This window comes from Mus musculus, chromosome X, assembly GCF_000001635.26.
Source record: "Mus musculus strain C57BL/6J chromosome X, GRCm38.p6 C57BL/6J".
NCBI lineage: Eukaryota > Metazoa > Chordata > Mammalia > Rodentia > Muridae > Mus > Mus musculus.
Genome location: NC_000086.7, coordinates 82,394,839 through 82,419,541, shown reverse-complemented (window position 1 = coordinate 82,419,541; position 24,703 = coordinate 82,394,839). Strand labels below are relative to the sequence as shown.

The 24,703-nt window shown below is 37.0% G+C and overlaps 1 non-coding gene and 1 pseudogene across 1 annotated transcript; both read left to right on the top strand.

Annotated features, from left to right (window-relative positions):
• The first annotated feature begins 18,314 nt into the window (after positions 1 to 18,314).
• Gm24706 lies at positions 18,315 to 18,451 on the top strand. Its single transcript, XR_003953167.1, has one exon. It is a non-coding gene; the product is annotated as a small nucleolar RNA SNORA70 (small nucleolar RNA).
• On the top strand, positions 18,501 to 18,871 carry Rpl10-ps4 (ribosomal protein L10, pseudogene 4; annotated as a pseudogene).

Below are 24,703 nucleotides of genomic sequence, written 5' to 3'. Positions count from 1 at the left end.
GATTGCTTCATGGTTTTAAGATGTCTTTTCAAATGACATGGCATTTATGATAAATCTATTCGATCATAGTGACAGAATGGTTCAGAGAAAAGATTGCCTACTATTTTAAAGACCACAGGTGAATCATTAATGTAATTTACTAATAATTTATTTCAATCTCTAGAGGAAAGTTTTACTTCTCAATCTGTTTGTAATGATTTTGATCTAATAGTGTAACAGGGCATATTATAGGCAAGTTAATTCTTACACAGAATTCCTTTAAGTCTTGTCTGATAATTTTCAATATTTCACATTCTGATTTATCAGTTTTAAGACTGGGTTGAAGAGTGAACATTTCTAACAAAATCTTTACTAATTTACAAATAATACTAGGTATTAAGAGTATAAAGTTATGATCATATAAACAAGCAGAGACTTAAAAATTCCAGAATAAAAATAGAAAGTATATTGTGGTATACTTCTTGAATCTAATGGATGAGGTAAAACATATTCATATGTAGCTCATATCCTAAAGGTTGGCCCTACACCCCCATGAAAATGAGCATCACAAAAAATATACAATGGATTTGAAAAAGAACAAAGAAGGATATGAAATAAGAAATTAGATATATTGGGGATGGCTAGAGTTTGGTAGAGAATGGAAGATGATATCCATCTCCCATATTCATTTTTTTTAAGGAAAAGATACAAAAAATTCAAGCAAAACAGCCTAAATGATAGCAAAGAACACTTTAGGCTTGATCACACAGAAAAAAAGTTATACGTTAATTTAAATGTATAACCACATCTGTTTACCTAGGTTACCCCCACACATATGTAGCAGATGTGCAGCTGGGTCTTCATGTGGGTCCCCCAACAACTGAACAGGGGCTGTCCCTGAATCAGTTGCCTGCCTCCTCATGGATCCAATTTCCCTAACTTGGCTACCTTGTCTGGCCTCAGTGGGAAAGGATGTGTCTAGTCCTGCAGGGACTTGATGTGCAGGGTAGGGATTTGTGTAGTAGGGGGATGATATACCGAGGGTCCTCTGGAAGGAATGTGGGGAGGGTCTGTGTGAGGAGACACTGGAAGCAGGGGGCCTAATATTAGGATGTAAAGTAAATAAATTTAAAAAACAAAAGGAAAGGAAAGCAACTGGTGTTTTTTAACCACTCAACAATCTTTTCTGACCTTCATTATATCTTATTCTCTCGGAATATACTTACCTTATTGTAAATGCAAAGTTTTGCAAAGTTAATTTCAAGCAAAAAGATGGAATATTTCTGCCTATTTTGATGAAAATGGCAAAAAAATTTACAATTCTATTCATATTATATTTTCATGCTGCCTTCAGTTACAAAATAAAATTTGTACATACTATTATAATTGTAGTATATGTCATTTTTGTTACCAAAGAAATCATAGATATAATGTATATTTTGTCACGGTAGTTTATAAAATATGTGAAAATTCCATAGACCATTAACACCAATAATATGGCATGCTAAATCTGAGTTCCATAGCTGGTCAGAAATGCTGTATCAATGGCTTTTACATTTATCAATATATTTATAACTATATTACTATGGCATTTGTGAATTTAGTAAGCTTTTGTATTTTATTTTATTATTTTCATTTAAAACATTTTTCTTAGTATATAACACTAGATAAACACAGAAAATTACATATGTACCTAAATGTGCTTCAGAGCATTTTATTTTCTAAAATTTTAGAGATTTTGTAATATAAATTTTAAGCAGCTTTAATTAGTTAAGGGTTGGCAAACTATGGCAAAATCCATATGGGTCAAATCAAGCCTACCACAAGTTTTTGTAAATAAATATAGTCGTATCTATTCATTTACATATTGCCTATGATTAATTTCATGTCATCATAATAGAGCTAATAGTGTGACATGATTTGTGAAGTTGATAATATTTACTACTAGACCCTTATACACTAAGATGTACCTGGCATTAAGAGATAATATATGTGCTTCTACTGCTGTATTTTTAAAACACAGAGCTCATTTCTGAAGTTTATTTTACTGTTCTATAAAATTATCATATAGGACCCAATTTTCGTTTACTTAAGTTAACATCATTTCTCAGTTACTAAAAGAAGACATTTGGCTAATCATAATAAAATGTTTGGAGAAACTATACAGTCTCTATGTATAGTAAATTCACTTGACTATTCCAATTTTGAATAACAGTATAATAAAATAATGCATGGCAATTATTAGAAAGAAACTCATAAAACTATGTTCTTCAATACACTTTGTATACTACAGTGTTTGTTTCTTTGTTAGATTTGCATTATATTTTTAGTGGGCTGAGAAAAAATTACCTTCATTTTTCACACACATAAAGATAATTGTTTTATTTAATTCCTTAAATTGTTTGTTTTAAGCTAGTAAGAACACATCCTAAAAATGCATTGCATGTTTTTTTTTATTTTTATCAGTCTCCTTTTTCACTTTTTCTTATGCAAATGAGATTAGGAATTACACTCATAGCCAAATTGAACTATTAATATTTTATGTGATAATATTAAAATCTAAAAGTTGAACGAATAATTATGAATAAGAATGTTCTTATTTGTTTCTAATTTTAAAGTATTTTCTTTATTGAAAAATTATATCACTGAAAAGATCATACTTTAAATAATTATAGAGAAGAAAAATAAAGCCATGATTTGGGGGTGTGTTTCTTTGAGATTAAAATGATGTGTATAGATATGTGTATTGTGATATGCAAATACAAATGAAGGTGCCTATAAAGTTAACCAGGGGCAGAATCCCCTGAAGCTATAGTTATGTGGATTCTTACCTACCATTTATCCTTGCAACCTCCCCTCAGAAATAAAACACACACACACACACACACACACACACACACACACACACACGAACAAGAACAAAAAGAAGCATATAAAACTTCTCTTTGTGGAGGCTGTAGTATGTCACAGCATGTCCCACCCTATATTCCCCAGTCCATACTTCTTTTCTTGCAAATGTTCATTGCAATGAGTCACTGGTCTGGATCAAGATATCTGGTTTCTGTGACACCATCAGTATTGGATCCTCACCCAGACTCCTCCAAGTTAGCCTTTTGCCTTGTGTCATGAAGATCATATAGCTCTAGAACAGCAGGACTGGCTCATTCATATGTTCCAACCATTCTCAGATGATAGAAATTTTGGGGTGAGCCAATTCAGAGCCCTGGATTTGGGTCTGAATAGGTAGATGAGCTGGTCAGTCTGCTGGCTCTCCTTTATTTGTACTACCCGGGTAAGTTCTCCAACTATTGCTAGACCACAATAGAATACTAGTATATCAACATGATAGAATCTTTGTATGTCTAGATGGTAAATTATTGCTGCAATACTTCTCCTGAGGAGACATGATGAACTATCAATTCACTCCCAATAGGGAATCAAACAATATAGAAAATAATCCCAGCCAAGTAAGCTTGGAGAACCAATGATGTTATTGGAGTTACTTACAGAAGAATGAGTGACTTTGAAACAACTACCTCAATGAAATGTTCCATCCTATGTAGGTGCATTCTGAAAGATGCAGAGAAGTTTCCCTTTTCTATTAATTTTCTACTTAAGTACTCTAGCTTCTCCTGAGGCAACATGAGCTGGAGTAGAATTGCATACAGCTGGGAGGAAGTCACAAGAGTGAATGGCTGGAAGAGTAAGTGAGAATCTAAATAATCTTTCTAGCACCTCCTTGAGGGAAATTCAGGAGGCACTGTCTTGTGGAGGGTCTCTTGTGGTAATCTCAACTACCTGATTAAGATCAAAATTCATTATGCACAGAAGGCAGCATTCTACAAAAATTACCATAATTTAATTCCATCTGAAATAAATAATCTTTTTGATCTTAAATTATTTTTACAATTTTGTATTATTTTATTTACATTTCAAATGTTATCCCCTTTCCTAGTTTCACATCCAAAAATCCCTTATCTATCCTCCCCACCCCTGCTCACCACTGAATCCTGGCCACAGCATTCCCCTATACTAGGGCATAGAACATTCACAGGACCAAGGGTCTCTCCTCCAATTGATGAACGAGTAGGCCATCCTCTGCTACATATGTAGCTAGAGCCATGAGTCCCACCATGTGTTTTTTGTGATTAATGGTTTAGTCCGAGGGATCTCTGGGGGTACTAGTTAGTTCATATTGTTGTTCTTCCTATGGGGTTGCAAACCCCTTAAGCTCCTTTGGGATTTCTCTAGCTCCTTCATTGGGGACCCTGTGCTCAGTCCAATGGATGGACTACTATCTGTATTTATCAGGCACTAGCAGAGCCTCTCAGGAGAAAGCTACATCAGGCTCCTGTCAGCAAGCTCTTGTTGGAATCCACAGTAGTCTCTGGTTTTAGTGGTTGTTTATGTGATGGATCCCCAGGTGGGGCAGTCTCTGTATGGTCACTCAATCACTTTTTCCAATCTGTTGGTTGCCTTTTTGCGCTTTGCAAATTTACATGGTTCCATTTGCTAATTCTTGATCTTAGAGCACAAGCCGTTGGTGCTCTGTTCAGGAATTTTTACCCTGTGCTCATATGTTTGAGGCTCTTCCCCACTTTCCCCTCTATAAGTTTCAGTGTCTCTGGTTTTATGTAGAGTTCCTTGATTCACTTAGACTTCAGCTTTGCACAAGGAGATAAGAATGGATCAATTTGCATTCCTCTAAATGCTAGCCATTAAGTGAGCCAGCACCATTTGTTATAAATGCTGTCTCATTTTTCCACTGGGTGGTTTTAGCTCCTTTGTCAAAGATCAAGGGACCATAGGTATGTGGGTTCATTTCTGGGTCTTCAATTCTATTCCATTGGTCTACTTGTCTGTCATTGTACCAGTACTATGCAGGTTTTTTTTTTTTAATTATTATTTTGTTTTGTTTTTCACAGTTGCTATGTAGTACAGCTTGAGGTCAGGAATGGTGATTCCACTAGAGGTTCTTTTATTGTTGAGAATATTTTTTGCTATCCTAGGTTTTTTTTTATTATTCCAGATGAATTTGCAAATTGCCTTTTTTCTGTGAAGAACTGAGTTGGAATTTTGATGGGGATTGCATTGAATCTGGAGATTACTTTCAGCAAGTTGGCCATTTTTTCTATATTAATCCTGCCAATCCATGAGCATGGGAGATCTTTCCATTTCTGATATCTTAGATTTCTTTCTTCAGAGACTTGAAGTTCTTATCATACTGATCTTTCACTTGCTTAGTTAGAGGTACACCAAGGTATTTTATATTACTTGGGACTATTGTGAAGGTTGTTTCCCTAACTTCTTTCTCAGCCTGTTAATCCTTTGTGTATAGAAAGGCCACTGATTTGTTTGAATTAATTTTATATCCAGCTACTGCACTGAAGTTGTTCGTGAGTTTTAGAGTTCTCTGGTGAAATTTTCGGGGTCACTTATGTATACTATCAAATCATCTGCAAGTAGTGATATTTTGACTTCTTCTTTTCCAATTTGTATCCCCTTGACCTCCTTTTGTTGTCTAATTGCTCGGGCTCAGACTTCAAGTACTATACTGAACAGGTAGAGAGAAAGGAAGATCTTGATCTTTTATCATGAATGAATGGATGTTAGATTTTGTCAAATGTTTTCTCAGCAGCTAACGAGATGATCATGTGGTTTTTGTCTTTGAGTTTGTTTATATAGTGGATTACATTAATGCATTTACATATATTGTACCATCACTGAATACCTGGAATAAAGCCTACATGATCACGACTGATGATCGTTTTGACTGATGATCGTTTGTTCTTGGATTTGGTTTGCAAGAATTTTATTGAGTATTTTTGCATCGATATTCATAAGGGAAATTGGTCCAAAGTTCTCTTTCTTTCTTGAGTCTTTGTGTGGAATTAGGTCTTCCTTGAAGGACTGACAGAACTCTGCCCCAAACCCATCTAGACCTGGGCATTTTTTTTTCTCTTTTTCTGGCGGTGGGTGGTGGTGGTGGTGGTGGTGTGACTATTAATGACTGTTTCTATTTCTTTAGGGCACTTAGGACTGTTTAGATTATTAATCTGATCCGGATTTATCTTTAGTACCTGGTATCTCACTAGAAAATTATCCATTTTACCCAGGTTCTTCAGTTTGGTTGAGTATTGGCTTTTGTAGTTGTATCTGATGATTTTTTTTATTATTTCCTCAGATTCTACTGTTATGTCTCCCTTTTCATTTCTGATTTTGTTAATTAGGATACTGTCCCTGGGCCCTCTAGTGACTCTGGCTAAAGGTTTATCTATTTTGTTGATTTTTTTTCAAAGAACCAGCTACTGGTTTGGTTGACTGTTTTTATAGTTCTTTTTGTTTCCACTTGGTGGATTTCAGACCTGAGTGATTATTTCCTGCTGTCTTCTCTTCTTGTGTGAATTTGCTTCTTTTTGTTCTTGAGGTTTCAGTTGTGCTGTCAAGCTACTAGTATATGCTCTCCCCAGTTTCTTTTTTGAGACATTCAGAACTATGAGTTTTCCTCTTCTTGCTTTCATTGTGGCCCATAAGTTTGGGCATGTTATGGCTTCATTTTCATTAAACTCAGTCTTTAATTTCTTTCTTTATTTCTTCCTTGACCAAGTTATCATTGAATAGAGTGTTATTCAGCTTCACGTGTAAGTGGACTTTCTATTATTTATGTTGTTATTGAAGATCAGCCTTAGTTCTTGGTGATCTGATAGTGTGTACGGGAACATTTCAAAATTTTGTATTTGTTTAGGTCTGTTTTGTGACCAAATATAAGGTAGATTTTGGAGAAGGCACCATGAGGTGCTGAAAAGAAGGTATATCCTTTTGTTTTAGGATAAAATGTTCTGTAGATATATGTTAAATCCATTTGTTTTATAACTTCTGTTAGGTTCACTGTGTCTCTGTGTTCACTGTGTTTAAATTCTGTTTCCAGGATCAATCTGTCCATTGATGAGAATCGGGTGTTCAAGTCTCCCACTATTATTTTATGTGGTGCAATGTGTGCTTTGAGCTTTACTATAGTTTCTTTAATGAATGTGGATGCCCTTGCATTTGGAGCATAGATGTTCAGAATTGAGAGTTCATCTTGATAGAGTTTTCCTTTGATGAGTATGAAGTGTCCCTACTTATCTTTTTTGAACTTTAGGTTGAAAGTCGATTTTAATCGATATTAGAATGGCTACTCAAGCTTGTTTCTTGGGACTATTTGCTTGGAAAATTGTGTTCCAGCCTTTTACTCTGAGGTAGTGTCTGTCTTTATCAATCAGGTGTGTTTCCTGTATGTAGCAAAGTGTTGGGTCATGTTTATGTAAGAAGTCTGTTAGTCTATGCCTTTTTTATTGAGGAATTGAGTCCATTGATATTAAGAGATATTAATGAAAAGTAATTGTTGCTTCCTGTTATTTTTTGTTATTGTTGAGATTCTGTTCATGTGACTTTTTTTCTTTTCGGTTTGTTGTAAGTTTACTTTCCTGCTTTTTCTAGAGCTTATTTTCCCTCCTTGTGTTGGAGTTTTCCCTTTATTGTCCTTTGAAGGGCTGGATTAGTGGAAAGATATTGTGTAAATTTGGCTTTGTCATGGAATACTTTGGTTTCTCCATCTATGGTAATTGAGAGTTTTGCTGGGATGGCAAAACTATAGTAGCCTGGGCTGGCATTTGTGTTCTCTTAGGGTCTGTATGACATCTGTCAAGGATTTTATAGCTTTCATAGTCTGTGCTGAGAAGTCTGGTTTAATTCTTATAGGTCTGCTTTCATATGTTACTTGACCTTTTTTTCTTCATGCTTTTAATATTCTCTCTTTATTTAGTGCATTTGTTGTTCTGATTATTATGTGTCCTGTGGAATTTCTTTTCTGGTCCAGTCTATTTGGAGTTTTATAGGCTTCTTGTATGTTCATGGGCATCCCTTTCTTTAGGTTAGGGAAGTTTTCTTCTATAATTTTGTTGAAAATATTACTGGCCCTTTAAGTTGAACATCTTCCTTCTCATCTATACTTATTATCTTTAGGTTTGGTCTTCTCATTGTGTCCTTGATTTCCTGGATATTTTGAGTTATTATCTTTTTGCATTTTCCATATTTTTTGATTGTTGTGTCTATGTTTTCAATGGAATCTTCTGTCCCTGAGATTCTCTCTTCCATCTCTTGTATTCTGTAGGTGTTGCTTGCATTTATAGCTCCTGATTTCTTTGCTAGGTTTTCTATATCCAGAGTTGTCTCCCTTTGTGATATCTTTATTGTTCTTACTTTCATTTTTATATCCTGTAAGATTTTGTTCGCTTCCTTCACCCGCTTGGTTGTATTTTTTTTTTTAATTCTTTAAGGGGCTTTTGTATTTCTTCTTTAAGGGCTTCTACCTGTTTACCTGTGTTCTCCTATAATTCTTTAAGGGATCTTTGTGTTTGTTCTTTAGGGGCTTCTACCTACTTAGCTGTATTCCTCTGTATTTCTTTAAGGGAGTCATTAATGTCCTTCTTAAAATCCTCTATCAGCATCAAGAGATATGATTTTATATATGAATCTTGCTTTTCCATTGTGTTGAGCTATTCAGGACTCACTGTGGTGGGAGTACTGTGTTCTGATGATGCCAAGTAGTCTTGATTTCTGTTGGTAACATTCTTATATTTGCCTTTTACCATCTGGTAATCTGTTTTTAGATGTTCTTGCTGTCTCTGGCTGGAGCTTGTTCCTCCTGTAAGTCATCACTCCTGGAGACCAGCTCTCTTCTGGAAAGATCAGTGCACAGAGGTCTGCGGAACAACCCCACCTTCTGGCTGCAGATGTCGGCCCATAGGACCCTGTCTTAGCTGCTCTGATGCTTCTGCAGCCTGTACACTCCTGAGTGGACCCGCCTCAGAGGATCACTGGAGAGAAATATCTGAATTACATATTCTTAAGATTAACAAATATATAGACTGCCGAAGATTTGTGAGGTGGTGGTGGGTAATGAAACAAGTTAGGGGTTAGACTAGAATTGATATAAATACAGCACTCATGTATGACATTGTCCAAAAACTAGAAAACGTTAAAGAAAAAGATTAACAAATACTGACTTCAGTCTTCTTTTTCTCTATCTTGAATATTACAGATACAGTTGATTTATAGTATAGTAAGTTTAATAGGTAAAAATCAACATCCAATTAAACTAATATATTCTTTGTTAATATTTAATTTGAGCAGGGTATTTTTTTTGTCAAAATATACCTACAGTTGGGTTAGAATTCACTATGTAATTCAGAAATGTTTAAGTATCTTAGTCCTCCTGCCTCTGCTTTTAGAACACTAGAATTATACATGTGTACATGTCCACCCTGCTATACTGAGAGGTAATTCCTCCAGATCATTTATTGCTGAGTAGCTCATGAAGCGAGAATATAAACAACTATACCTTAAAGGTCTAGTAGAAAGTATTAGGTATGTATGGAGGAAATAAGTAGTAAATATGCATAGAAACAGGACTTTCTTTTATCTCTTTACATTTGATACATCAAATAGCTGAAGCCTCTTTATCTTGAATGTTAATATGAGTAATTCCTTATCTGGAATACTGAGCAGGTGAATATGGAGGTAATGTATAAACTAAGTGTGGCTTATTGTTTAAAGAATTGACATTTATCAAATCATTTCAAAATTTTAAATTATGAGTAGTATTAAAATGATAATTCTCTACAAATGTATCATTGTTGTTTCCATCCAATCCTAGTAAGCTCTCTATTTATTTATATATTGTCAAAATTGATAGGCTTCTTCTAAATTTTATACAGGAAGACAAGAGACCTATATTAACCAAATTAATTCTCAAAATATAAATTTGGAGGTTCTATGACTTTAAAATTTACTACTAAATCAATGTGATCAAGGCAGTATGACACTGGAGCTAAAGACATATGAGAATTTAGCGTAACAAGTGATAAATAGAATATCCTCATACAGTTATCTGTACACATATTTCTGAATAAGTAGCTCATTCCATAAAGAAAAACTTTGAAAGACATTATACTAGAATAACTGGATAAAGAAAATGTGTGCTTGTCTTTTCATTAGATAAGTAAAATTTCAATGCATGCTATGCTGTAAATTTATAGGTTTAAATCAAAAAACCTGAAAGTCAATATTAATGTACTTGCAATCATAATTTTTTATTCCCATATGATCTAGAAGACATTATGTATGATATTGCAAGAGACCGTATATAAATGTATATTTTCCAGTAACAACATAAGAAATACAGCTATTGTAAATAGAGTATTATGCTATTTAAATATATTCATCATCATAATAAATAATTTACACATATATACATATTTACACATATTATGATAATTAAGAGCTATGAAACATCTCTCATTCATCTCAAGGAGACATGTGGAAAATTATTTTTAGAACTTTTCTGAATTTTTATGTTAATTTTGTGCTTCACAAGGTAAATTGTCAATTCAATCCTGTTGGATTTTTGTGTAAAAAATGCAGATCTCATTTGGTTTCTTGTAGGTTTATGAAATTACCTTTCCAGAAGTGAGAAAGTACCAACTTCTTGGAAAGCATTTTATTCACTTAAATCAGCTTTTGAACCTTATTGCCTCCACTTTTGCTGAATCTCTTATGTTGACATGTGCATGTTTTTTGCAAACAGTATTTGTGATGCTGAGGACTCAGTATGTTTGGTGCTGGGGACTCTGTACTTAGAGTGCTGAGGATTCATTACTCAGATGATAATGATTTGGATAAGATTCGTTGACTTTCTCATTTTAAAGTTCTACAGCTTAGAATTCTGGGTTTGTTTGGTTTCCATGGATACTGGTGTTTGGCAAGAGCAGCTCTTGTCATGTAACTAAATTTACCTAAGTAAATGGGGATAATTATATTAATTATCAACTCAGCAAATTTTAACATGATTGTAGGTGGGGAGGTTAATTATATAGGATTTTCCACATCAAGACCATAATCCAGAGTGAATGCTCAGGACTCAGTACTCAGTGTGCTGGGGATTCAGAATGTAGAGTCCTCAGGACTCAGTACATATAGAACTGGTAACTCAGTACAGGGGGGATGGTGATTCAGTGATTATGGTGCTGGTCATTAAGTACTTAGATTACTGTGGTTTTAGTTCTTAGAGTGCTGGTGGCTCAGTACTTAGGGTGCTATTGATTCAGTACTTACAGTGCTGGTGCTTCAGTATTAAGGATGCTGGGAACTCAGTATTCAGGGTGCTCAGTACTTAGTACCTACAGTGCTAGGAACTCAGTATTTTGGTGCTGTTGACTCAATACTCAGAGTACTGGTGATTCATTAATTAGAATGCTTAGGACTGAGCACTTCTGGTACTGGTGACACAGTATGTGGGTTGCTGAGGATTCAGTGTTTAGAGTGCTAGTTGATAAATACTTATGGTGCTTGTGACTCAACACTTAGGGTGCTGGTGAGTTAGTTCTTAGGATGCTGAAGGGACAGTACTTAGGGTGCTAGGGACACAGTACTCGGGGTGCTTGTGGCTAAGTACTTAGGGTGCTGGGTTCTCAGTACTTGGTGTGATGCGAACACAGTACTTAGGGTATTGGGGACTCAGTACTTTGGGGGCTGGGGACTGAGTACTTACGGTTCTGGGGTCATGGTGCTGAGGACTCAGGATTTAGGATGTTGGGGATGCATTACTGGGGTTGCTGGGGACACAGTACTTAGAGTGCTGGTGACTTAGTACTTGGGGTGATTGTGGATCAGTATTTAGGGTCCTGCTCACTCAGTCCTTTGGGTGCTAGGGACACAGTACTTAGGGTGCTAGGGACTTAGTACTTGGTGCTTGCTTGTGGCTCAGTACTTAGGGTGCTCGGTTCTCAGTATGTTGGGTGCTAGGGGCTGAGTACTTGGGGTGCTTGTGGCTCAGTGCTTAGGGTCCTGGGATCTAGGTACTCTGGGTGCTGGGAACTAAGTATTTTGGGTGCTGGGAACACAGTACTAAAGGGGCTGGGTACTCTGTACTAAGGATACTGGGGACACAGTACATAGGGTGCTTAGCACTTAGTACTTGGGTTACTTGAGACTCAGTACTCAGGGTGCTGGGACTGAGTACTTGGGTACTTGTGGCTCAGTATTTATGGTGCTGGGGGCTCAGTGCTTTGGGTGCTGCATGCTCAGTACTTAGGTGCTTGGGGACTGTACTGGCTGGTTTTGTGTGTCAATTTGACACAGCTGGAGTTATCACAGAGAAAGGAGCTTTAGTTGGGAAATGCCTCCATGAGATCCAGCTGTAGGGTATTTTCTCAATTAGTGATCAAGGGGGAAAGGCCCCTTGTGGGTGGGACCATCTCTGGGCTGGTAGTCTTGGGTTCTATAAGAGAGCAGGCTGAGCAAGCCAGGGGAGGCAAGTCAGTAAAGAACATCCCTCCTTGGCCTCTGCATCAGCTCCTGATTCCTGACCTGCTTGAGTTCCAGTCCTGACTTCCCTGGTGATGAGCAGCAGTATGGAAGTGTAAGCCAAATAAACCCTTTCCTCCCAACTTGCTTCTTGGTCATGATGTTTGTGCAGGAATAGAAACCCTGACTAAGACAGGGACTCAATACTTAGGGTGCTGGGAACTCAGTACTAATGGTGTTGAAAACTTGGCACTTAGGGTGCTGGCAACACAGTATTTAGAGTGCTGGGGTCTTGGTACTAAGGGTGGTGGGGACTCAATACTTAGAGTATAAGTCAGTAAGTGTGTTATTTTAATAGGTGGAAAAATAGTCAAATGCCTAGTACCTGAACCCTAATCATATGAAATTTAGAAGTCTACTAACAATGATTAATGTCAGTATGGTAATTTCCAGCATTTTGTAATATAAATTCATGTTCATAATCCTCTATATTTAATACTTTAAACAGATAAAATGCAATGGGATGTCATTACTTATTAATTTCTTTGGTTTAGGATTTAGATAACTATGGAAATGGAAGTAAAAGTGTCATTTACTCCTTGGCATGGAGTGTATCCTGAAGTTTGGTTAATATATTCAGTGCAATTCTATTGAGAAAAGTGATTTTTCATTTAAAATTGGGTACCAATTAGAAATTGCTTCTTGGTTAAAATTCTTTAGATATATCATCCCCAGTGATACTGATTGGCTTTTAAAAACTTGACACATATAAAATAATGTTCCATGAGATGGAATGTCTAGAGTAGGTAGTTAGAAAAAATCTTAAATTTTAATCTCATTTTGAAATTGATTTGTAGATGCTGAGCCATTTAATATCCAAATGTTCTTTATCTAAAGTATATTGGCAAGAACTTAACATTTTCCGTATGTTAAATAAGATTTGCCTCATTATCACACAGAAGATACCAACATCAGAAAACTGATATGATATGCTCTCCAACTCTTGGTCCTTCTGCTTCAGCTTCCTAAGGATTACAGGTATATGATATCAGATCTAACTAAAATAGTCTTGTCATTTTGATATAGAGCTTTGAATTCTAGGCCTTATGAATGCTAAGCCAGTGCTCTATCCCTGACCTCCATCTAATTTCAATGAAACAGTTTAGATACCTCAGTGGAAACACACTGACACATAGCTGCAACTTTTGTTTAGGAATAGATCTGGAAGTTTCCTTCATACTGGCCATCTTTCATAGTATAACAGTGGTGTGCATAATATAGGTATAACCAACCACTTTAAGATTTTATTTACGACTTACTACATAAAGTGAAAACCACTTCTGGTACTTTTATTGGTTCAAGAACCTATAGCTATACTATATGAGAGAAATTATTATTATTATTATTATTATTATTATTATTATTATTAATTTGTGTTTTTCCTTCTTTCCCTGTGGATGTTGGTCACTGGCACATGAACACAAAGGAAGCAGAATCAACAAGGTTCAGATTGTCCGTGAGTATGAGGGTAATGCCAGACTTTTGGGATCAGCTAGAGTGAGGTAGCTCAATTTTATTAGGGGTGAATCAAGGGCTATAAAATTCTGGGGAAGAAGGTAGGAGCTTCCAGAGTGGGTAAGTATCATTGGCTAGAGCTTAGGATACCAAAGAATGCCTCACTAGCATGGAGAGGCATTCCAGGAATTCCAGGTTGCTTGCTGGACAAGTTCTTATCCTGAGAAGAAAGCTGAACTGTAATCTCATCAAGGCTACATGACATCCTACAGGTAGGGGGTTTTGTTGCTTGGGACTCCCCAGAGAAGATCAAAGAAGGAGATGCACTGCTGGTAGAGGAGCTATCAGGCAACCTGTGACCTTTATTAGCAAGGTTTCCCCACAATTATTATGGTAATAAACATAGTATCAAACCAAATCCTAATGACCTATCATAATACCTATAGATTATGGCATCTCTGAGCTCTCATCAAAGAAGCTTCATTTAACAGTAGATAATGACTAACACAGAAACCCACAGGTGGACTGTGCACAAAGATTAAAAGACTATAAAATGTCCATCTACATATGTACCCCTTCTTCAAAGGCTTAGACACCTTTGTGGAAGAGGGAACAGAAAGAGTGCAGGAATTAGAAATAGCTGATGTGTTCAAGCATGGACAAAATGCCTGCATGGAAGGGGAACTAGGCACACAATTTTACTCCTGGCCAAGGAGCTATTGGCAGTTCTTAGTTGCTGGGAAAGAAAGGGTAAGTTTTCTCTAAAGGTTTAATCTCTGTCAGATCTCCCATGATCCAGAACATGTGGGCAGTGCCAATTGGCTTTGATGGGAAAGAAGAACGTAAGAGGAATGTACTGGGAACTGTGTTGCAGGAAGGATGAGCATGATCAAATCAGCTTGTATATAATTTTGAAATAACTAGTTTAAAAAGAATAAAGAACTTGACTTAATATTAATTTAAAATCCTAAAAAAAATCATAGAGATTTACTAATATAAATCTCAATGACATCAACAAGCTAACTACTTTCTCATATATATCCAGATCACAGTTTTCCCTCCCTCCACTCCCTGCTCCTATCACTTCCCTTCTACTCTAGATCCACTCTCCATCCATTTCTCTTCAGAAAAGAGCAGGCCTCAAAAAGACCACAACCAAACACAGCAAAACAAAATACAAAACACAAAGTACAAGTATTTTATTAGGCTCTCTGTGTATATTTTCTTGCTGTTAGATTGATGTTTTTGTTGAATTTCTAAGACTGGAAGTGGGTGTATCTTTGACTGTTTTGTCTGTTATTGGGGCTCTTTTCCTCTTATTGGGTTGCCTTGTCTAATAACCATCTGTATTTTTTTTAAAAAGAAAGAACAAAATAGTAGGCAATTAATCAAGGTCTAGCTAGATTACACCTATTACCATAGCATAATGGCTTAGAGGAGAATGCCATGGTTTATTTATAATATTACATTTAAAGAAGGCTTTCGAAGAGCAGTAGATATGAAGAAGTATGATTTTTTTCATGAAACCCATATAGAGATGAGGAGACTGTAATCTTGATTCAAATTATTCTTAAAAAGTCCCAAGTACTAGTGAACAGGTCCCTTTTTAATTTTCCTATATCCTACCAAAAACAAAACAAAACAAAACAAAACACCAAACAAACAAACAAAAAACTTTGTTACTGTCTGCTTTATTCAAGGTCTCTGAATTCTACTACTTATCCTTGGCTAAGAACAAGATATTTATGGATAATGAATTATTATTATTACTATTATCCTAGAAAACACTATAATTTTCCATTATAGATTATAACACCCTCTATGTGGTAAGCCATCTGTGAGTAAAAATATATTCTCATTTCGCTTTATTAAATGTCAGAGAAGCTCTCATTACCTTTTCTAAAACAGAAAAAAAACCTAAATGTTATATTTTACTTCCAGTTTTGACAATGCTAAATGTGAAGAAAATATTATCATTTCTGTTGACTAAGAATTCAGACATAACTGTGACAAATAATGCCATTGTATAATATTTAACTCTGAAGAATTTCTGCCTATTATTCTCTACTTGGGAGATTGGAGAAACAGAATACCTTTTGCTAGCCTTGAAAAGTAAGCTTCTATGTTATGAAATGACATTTAGCAAGGAACTGTGAGTGCTACTCAGTGTTAAGCATAGGTCTTACAACAACCCACAAAAAGGCAGAGATCTCACTCATACAGTTATAAGGAAACAGGAAGAAAAGATTTCTTCCAAAAATTATATCACTTTGGAAGGACATAACTTGCTCCAGAGCAGAACAAAGTAATTTGACATCTTAATCAAAACCTTGTAATATTAGCACCAGTGAACTTAGTGAACTTAGTGTTATTCATGTGATCATTTGATCCAAAAATAAATTACAAATATTACTATGCATTGGACTGGTCTTTTTGCATTGTGAATTACTACCTGTCCTGTAGAGTCTCAGCCACCACCACCATTATCTGCTTACTTCTTGATATCCTTCCTATCAGTTTTGATGAGCATATATTTTACTTTCTACTTTTTGTAATATTCATTTAAGTTAAATTTTATCACCATATTAATTTAAAGAAAAATTGAAGGCCTCACATATTTATGAATACAATTTTATCCTTCTAGCTATTTATTTAAGTAGATGTTATAAGTATACATCAGAGACAAAGATGAAGGGAACTTTCTCTACTCTCCTACAGTAATTATGATAAATACCTCCCTTATAAACATACTTTACTTCCTTTGAGTCTGTGTCAATATGCTTTTATGTACTATTCAACTCCTTTATTCAGCTTTCATAAATTACTTGCTTGATTGCAGTTATCATAATCATAGTGGAATCTAGCAAAATGTCTGATTTCAATGACCTCAAATATATCAGTGCAAGTAAAGCATTATTGAAATTATTGATCATGATAATCAGACTAATCTTGTTGCTTTTATTTGAATTACACTTGAAAATAATGTAATTAGAAATCTTCTGCCTCAAGGCATATAACATAGCTAACTATATCACTTCCCTCAAGTTAGCTTTCTCTTGTACAATACACTGATGCTCAATTTTTACTGAATTTTAGTATTGCCTGGAAAACTCATTAAAATCTTTGGTTCCCATATAATAATAATAATAATAATAATAATAATAATAATAATAAACAATCCAGTTTCATTGTGGGTGACAAAGCATGGAGATTTTTCTTCTAAAATTCAAAATCTAGTAAGGCCATTTTTATGTGGAAACCATTCAACATCATCTCTAGCCAGAAAATAAATTCTTTGCTTCATTCTCTGGATATTAGGGTTAGTCATGTATGTTTCTTTGTCTGATAGACAGTGATCCTAGATTTTTAAATCTCTTGCACATTTTGGTTATGCCTATTAATGTTCTATCTCATTCTTAGAATGAACTTTGTCCAAATGTAGCCTATTTTCAAAAAAAGGATAATATGGAATAGAGCTGAATCTATCAACAGTTTTTTATCAACATTATCCAAGTTTAACTGAGACATAGCCTGTATCAAAATCAAGGTTTAAGAAAGATGTATTTGTTGCTGAACACACTTGAGACTATTTCTGTTATACTACTGAACATATATCTAATCTACCAGAAAAATTAACATTTACAATACATTGCTTATTATATGGTGAATAAAATGTCCAAATTACACTTAAACTATTAGATTCTGGTATACATTGTTTTGTCCTGTATGAAAAAGCAAATGTACTGCTGTATTTATTACCCAAGACTCTATCCCCAGGTCTCATCTCTAGTACTACTACAGAACACCAGCTGCAGCCTTTCCTCTTTGCTCCCCACACTTTTATGTATCTCAAAGACTATCCCTTTCTAATCTTCCCCACCCCTTACTTGTTGTATTATCTAAGAACTCTTAGGGGCATCTCTTTCCAGTGCAACATGTATGCGGAAGTCAGCCCCATAGCTCTCCTACTGCTCCTGAGATCCAGTCCACCCAGTCTCATACCCGTCTCTGTAGTAGTAGGAAACCTAAAGTGGTCTTGCTTTCTTTTGTGACCCCATAATGAATTGATCACAAAGATCTCTTTCAATCTTCCTTACCCCAACTAATCCAAATTAACTAGCTTCAAATACCAACAGACATTCCATATGAACACACCTGGTAAAAAGGTAATGTCCATAGGCAAATCAGAACCATCACACTTTCAAAAATTACAGAGAGGATACATAAACCAAGGGGAAAAAAAAACAGTCATCTCAAAAAGAGAAATACAGGTTCATTCAGAGATGATTCACCTAACTCTCAAGAGACTGGAGGCCCCAGACAGTTTAGTAGTCAGGTGAGGTGTGTGTGTGTGTGGGGGGGGATTCACATGGAGACTGGGGCCTGGTGAGGAGGTATGAGATGTGGAATAGTCGTAGGGTGGATTGGGATGGGGGGAATAAAATGAATAAAATAAGGAGTATGAAAAATAAATTGTGCAGCTAATTAAGCTGACCAAGTCCCTTTTCTCCATGAGGACTTTGGTGTGCAATGGTTGCAAACAGCAGCCTCCTTGGTGGTGTATGTGGCCTATTGTCTATATGGGTTGCCTCCAGGGACCTTGGAGACAATTTTCTGGCAGTTGGTAATCAAGCCTCTGATCACAATGCTGTCCCTGTTCTAGGCTCCAGACAGGTATGCATGGTGCCTTTGGGAGCCCCAGTGCACAGTGGCTAGGGTTCACCTTGGCCAGGTCATCAGGTCCATTGGAACCAAGGTGCAGAATAAGGAACTTGTGATTGAGGCTCTGAGCAGAGCCAAGTTCAAGTTCCCTGGCCGTCAGAAGATCCACATCTCAAAGAAGTGGGGCTTCACTAAGTTTAATGCAGATGAATTTGAAGACATGGTTTCTGGGAAGTGGCTCATTCCTGATGGCTATGGCATCAAATATATCACCAATTGTGTTCCTCTGGACAAGTGGAGAGCCCTGCATTCCTGAAGCATGCTCTCCTATACCCTACCAAATCATGTTCAATAATAAATCTCGCATCAAGTTTGCTTTAAAAAAATAAATTAATTAAAAAAATAAAAAATTAAACAAACAAAACCAAAAATAACACCACTTGATAATATTTTACCTGTTTCCTTTCTTTTGTTTTTTAATCCATGATAAAATATGAGCAATGGAAAATTAATATCATTGGAATAGAATACACACATTGTGTAGTTACATGGAGCAAATTGACAGCCAGAAATTATGTGCAGGGAGAATCTAAATTGGAGGTCTCCATCTGATCTCTCCCCTGTGATATCAGGGAAGACTGTGGAAGAAAGAGAGGAAAGACGGTAGAAGACTGAAGAGAGGGCACCAGGAGAACATGGTCCACCAAGTCAACTATTAGGGCTCACATGGGCACACAGGGATTGAAGCAGTACTGACAGGACATGCATGGGGCTACACTAGGTCATCTACATATAGGTTATGGCTGTTAACTTGGTATTCTTGTGCACTCCTAGAAGTGGGCATAGGTATATCTTTAACTCTTTTTCCTGCTTCTGGGGTGATTTTCCTCCTAATTGGTTACCTGGTCCACATTTGATGTGAGAGGTTTTGTCTTGTTTTATTGTACCTTGTTTTGTCGTGTTTGGCTTTCATCTCTTTGAGACCTCTTCTTTTCTGAAGAGGAAAGGGAAGGGGGATCTGGGGCAGAGGGCAATTGCTGGGCATCTGTTAGTAGTGGAGTGAGGTGAAACTGTAGCTAGGATGTTTTGTATGAGAGAATAACCTATTTTCAATTAATAATAATAATGAAGCTGGGCAGTGGTGGCACGTGCCTTTAATCCCAGCAGTTGGGAGGCAGAGGCAGGTGGACCTCTGAGTTGGAGGCCAGCCTGGTCTACAGAGTGAGTTCCAGGACAGCCAAGGCTATTTAGAGAAACCCTGCCTCAAAAAACAAAAACAAAAACAAAAAACAAAACAAAAAAAACAACAACAAAAAAACAAAACAAAACAAAATAATGATGATGATGATGATGATGATGATGATGATGATGATGATGATAATGATAAGTAAAGTTTAAATAAAAGAAATACGTGCGATCTTGGTGGAGGGCACCAAGGACCCAGAGGACTCTCCACACTACAGGCACCCTAGCACACCCGGGACCTTGAGATCACTGGTGAGTGGAACGCAACATCAGTTCCAAAATACCTAGAGGGTCTTATGCTAGCAGAAACAGGGTCAAAGGACAAAAGCAGGCCCTAGCACACCCAGCAACTTGGGGTCACTGAGACCAGTCTACACAGGAGAGCACGTGGGAGGCAGAAGCAACAGAGCTTCTTGGATAGGGTCCCTTCGAGCCTTCATCCTCAGGAGACAGAGTTGAGACCCAGACTCTTAGACACCTTCCCTGCCAGAGGAGAGTTGGCCTCCAGGGAGGGCTCTAACCCCAGGAATCAGGAGGTGGATCTGAGCTCCAGACTTCTGTGCACCTTCCCTGCAAGAGGAGAGCTTGCCTGCAGAGAGTGTTTGGACCACCAGGACTCAGGAGAGAGTTGGTCTCACAGGAGTGCTGACAGAGGCTAAAGAATCACAGGAAGAACAAGCTCTAGCTAAAGACAGCTAGAACATCTGACACCAGAGATTACTAGATGGTGAAAGGCAAACAAAAAAATCTTACTAACAGAAACCAAGACGACTGGGCATCATCAAAACACAGTATGCATACCACAGTGAGTCCTGGATACCCCAACACACCCGAAAAGCAAGATTCAGGTCTAAAGTCTTATCTCATGATGCTGGTAGAGGATTTTAAGAAGGGCATTAATAACTCCCTTAAAGAAATACAGAAGAACACTGCTAAACAGGTAGAAGCCCTTAAAGAGGAAGCACAACAATCCCTTAAAGAATTACAAGAAAACACAATTAAACGGGTGATGGAATTGAACAAAATCACCCAAGATCTAAAAATGGAAGTAGAAATAATGAAGAAAACTGAAAGGAAGAAAACTCTTGAGATAGAAACCCTAGGAAAGAAATCAGGAACCATAGATCAGCAACAGAATACAAGAGATAGAAGAGAGAATCTCAGGTGCAGAAGATTCCATAGAGAACATGGACACAACAATAAAAAAAAATGGAAAATGCAAAAATGATCCTAACTGAAAACATCCAGGAAGTCCAAGAAAAAATGAGAAGACCAAATCTAAGGAAAATTGGTATACATGAGAATGAAGATTTTCAATTTAAAGAGACAGAGACAGTAAATATATTTGACAAAATTATAGCAGAAAATTTCCCTAACCTAAAAAAGAGATGCCTATGAACATACAAGAAGCCTGCAGAACTCCAAATATACTAGAGCAGAAAGGAAATTCCTCCCTACACATAATAATTAGAACAACAAATGCACTAATTAAAGATAGATTATTAAATCTTCCAGAATGAACTCTCAGTTCTGAAACTCAAGTAGAATGAAGACCAAAGTGTGGATACTTCATTCCTTCTTAGAATGGGAAACAAAATACCCATGGAAGGAGTTACAGAGACAAAGTTTGGAGCTAAGATGGAAGGAAAGACCATCCAGAGACTGCCCTACCCAGGGATCCATCCCATATACAACCACCAAACCCAGGCACATTGCATATACCAGAAAGATTTTGCTGACAAGACCCTGACACAGCTCTCTCTTTTGAATCTATGCCAATTCCTGACAAATACAGAAGTGGATGTTCACAGTCATTTATTGGGTGGAACACAGGGCCCCTAATGAAGAAGCTAGAGAAAGTACCCAAGGAGTTAAAGGGGTCTACAACCCTATATTGGAACAACAATATGAATTAACCAGTACCCCCCAGAGCTGTGTCTCTCATTGCATATGTAGCAGAGAATGGCCTAGTAGGCCATCAATGGGAGGAGAAGCCCTTGGTCTTGAGAAGATCATATGCCCCAGTACAGGGGAATGCCAGGGCCAGGATGAGGGAGTGTGTGGGTTGGGGAGCAGGGAGGAGGAGGGTATAGGGGACTTGGGGGATAGCATTTCAAATGTAAATGAAGAAAATATCTAATAAAAATAAATATATAAAACAAACAAACAAACAAACAAAACAAAACAAAAAAAGGAAATACAGGAGACCACAGGTAAAAAGGAAGAAGCCCTTAAAGAAGAAACACAAAAGTCCTTTAAAGAATAACTGGAAAACAAAATCAAATAGGTGAAGTAATTGAACAAAACCATACAGGATCTGAAAATGGAAAGAGAAACAATGAAGAAATCACAAAGTTGACAACACTGGAGAGTGAAAACCTAGGAAAGGGATCAGGAGTCACAGATGCAAACATCACTGACAGAATACAAGAGATAGAAGAGAGAATCTCAGGTCCAGAAGTTACTATAGAAAACACTGACAAAACAGTCAAAGAAAATGCAAAATGCAGAAAGATTCTAATCCAAAACATCCAGGAAATCCAGGACAAAAAGAAAAAACTAAACCTAAGATAATAGGTATAGAAGAGAGTGAAGATTCCCAACTTAAAGGGCCAATAAACATATTCAATAAAATTATAGAGGAAAGCTTCCCTAACCTAAAGAAAGATATGCCCATAAATGTACAAGAAGCATACAGAACACCAAATAGATTTGACCAGAATACAAATTCCTACTGTCACATAATATTCGAAACACCAAATGCATAGAACAAAGAATATTAAAAGAGGTAAGGGAAAAAAATCAAGTAACTTATACAGCTCGACCTATAAGAATTATACCAGACATCTCTACAGTGACTCTAAAATCTAGAAAGTCTTAGTCAGATGTCATACAGACCCTACGAAAACAAAAATGCCAGCTCAGGCTATTATACTTAGCAAAACCGTTAATTACTTTAGGCACAGAAAGTAAGATATTCCATAAAAAATACTAAATTAAGAAAAAAACATTTTCCCACAAGTCCAGCCCTACAAAGGATAATAGATGGAAAACTCCAACACAAGGAGATATACTACACCCTCCAAAAAGTAAGAAATTAATTTTCGCACAACTCCCAAAACAGATAGCCACACAAACACAATACCACCTCTAACAACAAAAGAAACAGAAAGCAACAATCATTATTCCTTAATATCTCTTGACATCAAAGGATTTAGTTCTACAATAAAAAGAAACAGGCTAAGAGACTGGATATATAAACAGGACATAGGATTTTTCTGCATACAGGAAACACACCTCAGTGACAAAGATAGATACTACCTCAGAGCAAAATCATCATTCACAATGATCAAGTAGGGTTCATCCCATGGATGCACAGATGGTTCAATATTGGAAATCCATCAAAGTAATCCAATGTATAAAGAAACCCGAAAAGGGGGGGGGGACCACATGATCATCTACTTAGATACTGAAAAGCCTTTGACAAAATGCAACACACCTTCAAGGTAAAAGTCTTGGAATGATCAGGAATTAAAGGCCCATACCTAAACATATTAAAGGCAATATACAGCAAATAAATAGTCAACATCAAACTAAATGGAGAGAAACTTGAAGCAATCCTACTAAAGTCAGGAACAAGACAAGGCTGTCCACTCTATCCCTATCTATTCTATATAGTACTCAAAGTACAAAAGCCAGAGTAATTAGACAACAAAAGGAGGACAAAGTGATACAAATTAGAAACGAAGAAATCAAGATGTCACTATTTGTTGATGATATGATAGTATATTTAAATGAGCCCCAAAATTCTATCAGAGACCTCCTAAACCTGATAAAAACAACTTCAGCAAAGTGGCTAGATATAAAACTAACTCAAACAAATCAGTAGCCTTCTACTACTCAAAGGGTAAAAAGGCTGAGAAAGAAATGAGGGAAATGACACTCTTTATAGTACTCACAAATAATATTAAATAACGTGGTGTGACTCTAACTGAGGAAGTGAAAGAACTGTATGACAAGAACTTCAAGACTGTTAAGAAATCCAAGATCTCAGAAGATGGAAGTGTCTCCCACCCTCATAGATTGGCAGGATTAACATAGTAAAAATGATCATCTTACCAAAAGCAATCTACAGATTCAATGCAATCCCCAGCAAAATTCCAACTCAATTCTTCATAGAGTTAGAAAGGGCAATTCACAATTTCATCAAGAATAACAAAAAATTGAGAATAGGGAAAACTATGCTCAACAATAAAAGAATTTCTGGGGGAATCACCATCCTTTACCTCTAGCTGTACTACAGAGTAACAGTGATAAAGACTACATATTATTGGTACAGAGACAGACAGGTAGATCAGTGGAATAGATTTGATGACCCAGAAATGGACCCACACACCTATGGTCATTTAATCTTTGGTAAAGAAGGCAAAACCGGCCAGCAGAGTCTTGCCCAACACCCACAAGGGCCCACACGGGACTCCCCATGGGATCCTAAGACCTCTGGTGAGTGGAACACAGCGCCTGCCCCAATCCAATCGCGCGGAACCTGAGACTGCAGTACATAGGGAAGCAGGCTACCCGGGCCTATTCTGGGGCACAAGCCCCTTCCGCTCCACTCGAGCCCCGGGCTACCTTGCCAGCGGAGTCGCCTGACACCCGCAAGGGCCCACACAGGATTCCACACGAGATCCTAAGACCTCTAGTGAGTGGAACACAACTTCTGCCAGGAGTCTGGTTCGAACACCAGATATCTGGGTACCTGCCCTGCAAGAAGAGAGCTTGCCTGCAGAGAATACTCTGCCCACTGAAACTGAGGAGAGTGCTACCCTCCAGGTCTGCTTATAGAGGCTAACAGAGTCACCTGAAGAACAAGCTCTTAACAGTGACAACTAAAACAGCTAGCTTCAGAGATTACCAGATGGCGAAAGGCAAACGTAAGAATCCTACTAACAGAAAT